At 66.3% G+C, this 4356-nt stretch overlaps 1 protein-coding gene across 1 annotated transcript in view; it reads right to left on the bottom strand.

The window, feature by feature from the left end:
- Window positions 1–4356, bottom strand: part of CDH4 (cadherin 4) — a 382977-nt gene that overhangs the window by 24873 nt on the left and 353748 nt on the right. The window lies entirely within an intron of this gene.

Raw genomic sequence — 4356 nt, 5'->3', positions numbered from 1 at the left:
GCCCTGCTCACGGCTGCCGGCCGCGCACCTGGATGCGGCTCGCGGCGCCTCGGACTCCAACCCGAGTCCGGTTTTCTGACAAGGCGCCTGTGGAAACTTTGTCATTTCTCGCCCAAGTTTCTCTGGGTCTTTACAAATCTGATTTCTCCTCCCTCCCAGGACCGACCGCGAGGAACCTCAGCGGTGTCTTCCCGGGGTCCGGCAGGGAGGCATTTCAGGCCCTTCCTGCACCCAGCTGTCACCTCCGGGGGCTGCCTGTCACCTGTCTGCAAGGCCGCCAGTCCGCTCGGTGATGCGTTGCCTCGGTGCGTGCCGCGGTCGGGGCTCTGCCCGTGCGACCGCCAGGTGTGAGGGCTGCAGGTCAGGGCCAGCAGGTGGAGGAAGGGCCTCAGCGGAGCAGCCATGGACAGGAGCCGGCAAACCTCACGCCCCAACCTCGCCCTCCAGAACCAGCCGCCCCTCCAAGGGGCCAGAGCGGAAAGCGCCAGAGGTCAGAGGGCAGAGGCCGACGGCGAAGGGCGGGGTTTAGCCAGAGAAGAGAGGAACAAAGGTGCCATCGCATCATAACCGCTGCGTGGGACCTTCCCAGGCCACCGCCTCGGAGGACAGGCAGAGAAACAAACCGCCTCCGAGACACAGGGACACACACGTGCACGCCTGGCTGTGAGCACAACATGGATGCGCAGAGATGCACGTGCGTGTGTGAATGCACACACGTGGGTATGGGTGTGCAAGCACGGGTGTGTATGCCTGTGTGTGCAGCTGGCCGCCACTAGGCGGCGCAGTGGCCTTGCTTTTGGGAGCTGGGTCTGGGGTGGGAAGCAGACAGAGCGGGGTGCAGGAAATGCTGGCAGGGACCCCAGCAGGAGCCAGTAGCTCACCCCGCCCAGGGCAGGCAGCTCGGCCCCTGTTACTGAGTCTCTTTTACCAAATCCCCTTCCAGAATGGTATTTGGAGGCCGAGGGTGGTGGCAGGACCCTGGAGCGTCCCTGGAGGGTGGGTGGCCCGTTGTCCCTGGACACAGACATCCCTTCCTACTTGCCCCATCTTCACTTAGCAAGACGGGCCTGGCGGGCTTAGGGGCTCTGACGTCTTTAAAGCTCCCCAGGGCCTCAATTCTCGGCTGAACGTGCACGTCATCAACCACGGGAGGCCAGGTGCGTGAGCCCTGCGTAGCAGACAGTGCGAGGTGGGCTCCCAGACCCGTCCTCAGGCTGGCCTGGCCGCTGGGCGCCCTGAAGCCGGCAGCAGTGAATTCATTAAAACACGAGTTGGCCACTTCCAAGTTCAAGGGCTGTCTGAGGCCAGAAGGCACCAGGTGGCCAGGGCACAGGGGCCAGAGGTCCCTGGGCGAGGGTGGGACCTGGAGGCCAGGCCAAGGGTTCTGGTTTCGAGGGAAAACCGAGTCTTATTAGGTTATTTTGGGGGGTGAGTAGTGATGCACCTACACCCCTGCCAGCAACTGTCGGATGCCCCTGTGGCTGGGGTGTGCGTGTCCCATCCTGTGCTGGCCTCAGGGGTCCTGGCCTCGCCGCGAACAGAGCCCCAGCGAGTGCCTGCTCCACCCTGCCAGGCGGCGGGCGGAGGAGCGGACTACAGGGCAGTGTCCTGGCCGTCTGCACACTCGCTGCCCCAGAGTGCTGTCCCAGCGCACCTGGTGATGAGTGTGCCTGGTGCACAGTAGGCACACCCAGGGCATCTCCCTGGGGGAGGCTCGGAGCTGAGCCCCTGCACGCACCCCTTGGCTGACTGGACGGACACCTGAGGCAGCGGTCCACAGGAGAGGCCAGGCCTCCACAGGGGACGGAGCTGAGAGATGGAGGGGCCAGCGGCTGTGGGCTGCCTGGGCTGGTACCTCCAAGCTGCTTCCTCCCATCCAGCCGAGATGTGGGGCCTCGTGAGGCGCACTGGGGGTGGGGCGGGGGACTTCAGAGCACACACCAGTCTGTCCTGTGCCGGGCAGCCGGGCGCACAGCAAGGGCGCCATGCACGGGGCGGGTGGACGGGACATGAAGCCCTGGGTGGGCTGTCTCTGCCTGGGTCACGGTGTCCCTACTGGAGGAAGGAGCACATCCACGTGGCTTTTCGGAGCAGGGCAGTGGGCAGCTCTGGATGAGGCCGGGGGAGGGGGCCTGGCCGCACAGCCTCATGGCGAAGGACAAAGAGCTGTGCAGGACACAGCGAGGCGGGAAGGGCTCTACTGAGGGCGAAGAGGGAGCGGGGGCTCTGGGGGGCTGGGCACGGGGCGCTCTCCCTGAGGAGGAAGTAGGAGCAGGGGCCTGGAGGATGTGCACGCGGGTGCATGGAGGCCAGAGGGCACAGCGAGGCGGCGTGTGCAGGGGACGGGGCGGGGGAGGGGCCCTTGGGGTCACTTGAGTGAGAAAGGCCACAGAGGGCTAACTGGAGGGGGTGAGTGACCACAGGCTGGGCGCGGAGGGACATGGTGTGGCCGGTGTGGAGGGTCCTCGGCCACTGTCCTGCCGACCCTGGGTGAGCCCGTCCTCTGCCCCCCTCGGGCCCCGCCCCATGGCTCCCGCTCCAGGAGTCGCCTTGCGTCTGGCGCTGATGTTTTCGTGCGGAATTAGCGAATCGAGTCCCCCTGACAAACCCAGCCCCTCCCAACACACTCTCCTCAAGGGGCACGCACTGCCGTGACAGAACGTGAGGTTCCCTGTGCGGGGAGGGCGCTGGGGACCCGGTGGGGCGCAGCATGGGGCACCGGTGGGGCTGGCTGTGGCATGAGCGCGGCCCAAGGACTAGGAGACTCCGCAGGCCTGACCAGGAGGGCGTGCCCCTTAAGGGAGGACATCGACAGCCACCGGGGGCACTGACAGTCACCGGGCGCATGACAGCCACTGACAGCCACTGGGGGCACGATAGCCACCGCGGGCGCATGACAGCCACTGGGGGCACGATAGCCACCGGGCGCATGACAGTCACTGGGGGCACTGACTGCCAGTCACTGGGGGCACCAGCAGTCACAGGCGGCACTGACTGCCAGTCCGCGGGCAGCAGGCATTTCATGTGGCCCGGCCTGTGCAGAGCCCAGGCGCCAGGGGACCGTCAGAGGCGGTCTCGCGGGGACACGTGGGGCTGGCTCGGGCTCGTCTCGGGGACGGTCCTCTTTGATAGCTGCAGCGCAAACAGCTCCACTCGAGGGCGTGTGTCGCGCTGCCATGACAGCACGGCCAGCTCGGTGCCAGTCACACTGATCGGACCTGATGGCTCGCTGGGCGGGGCGGGGCCCTTGATGCCATGTCCCCTGCCTGTCCTGCCTCCCTTGATCTGCGAAGCCTGGCTCTCGGGGACCTTGTCACCTGTCGGCACCACTCTAGTTCTGCCTCCGTCAGGTGTCACCGTGGCGCGTGGGGGAGGGATGTGCAGGAACGAGCCGGGCTTCTCGGAGAGGAGCCTGGTGGGTCGCGGCCCCACCTGCTCTGTCCCCGTCCCAGGCCCAGACGGGCTCTAGGGGAGTAGCCAGCTAAGGGGGTCCCCTCAGGGTAGGGGTGCCAAACAGAGCCAACAAAAATAGGGATCAGGCCGTTAAATTTGCGTGGGACACACTTATGCTAAAGATGGCTCGTCGATTTTCCGAGCTCTGCTCTAACGGGCGGCCTGGTTTAGTCGGGCGCGTGGGCTCAGGACCTCTCCCGGTGTCCCAGGAGAGAGGCCGAGAGCCCGTGACAGATGTGCCTTCAGAGGCACCTTCCTCCCGATAAGGAAAGAAACCGATTACGAGGCTGCTCCTCCCACGGCTGTCCCAGCGGTCACGGTGTGACGGGTCCGGCCGCAGTGCCCGCCGGCTCCGGGCTCCCCGGGGCTCCCCGGGGTCTCGAGCAGGCCCTGCCCACGGCGGGTGCTGGGGTGTTTGCTGAGGGAGTGGACATGAGAGCCGGACATGCTCCTATGTGGACGGCCACCCCCACCCCGCGTCGCCGCTCTGAGGGGCGGCGGGTCTGGGCTCCGTCCTCCTCCCTCCTCCTGCATCCGTCTGTCAATCACAAACGAGTCAAAACCCGCAGCGGCCCTCGGTGCCTGCAACGCAGCAAAGCCAGCTTGGGGGAGCTGAGGCCCGGTACCCGGGGGGCAGCTCCTCCGAGCTTCCGAGATTTGGGGGTGCTCCCCCGCTCTGCGGCCTTCCGGAAGGCTCCTCTGGTTGGGCCCCTTCCTGCTCTGGACTGAGGCTCTGGAAATGCCGTTTCCTTCTGGAAGACCCCTCACCAGACAGAGTTCCTGGCAGGCTGTGCAGCCGAGCTGCTTATTATCTCAAGTGGGGCAGGTGACAGCTGTGCACCGGACACCTGGGGCTGCCAGCAGGCCCCCCCCACCCCGCCTTGGAGCGCCGGACACCTGGGG

Source organism: Pteropus alecto, unplaced genomic scaffold, assembly GCF_000325575.1.
Source record: "Pteropus alecto unplaced genomic scaffold, ASM32557v1 scaffold45, whole genome shotgun sequence".
Taxonomy (NCBI): domain Eukaryota; kingdom Metazoa; phylum Chordata; class Mammalia; order Chiroptera; family Pteropodidae; genus Pteropus; species Pteropus alecto.
The sequence above is the reverse complement of the archived record's forward strand: the minus strand, read 5'-3'. Positions and strand labels throughout refer to the sequence as shown.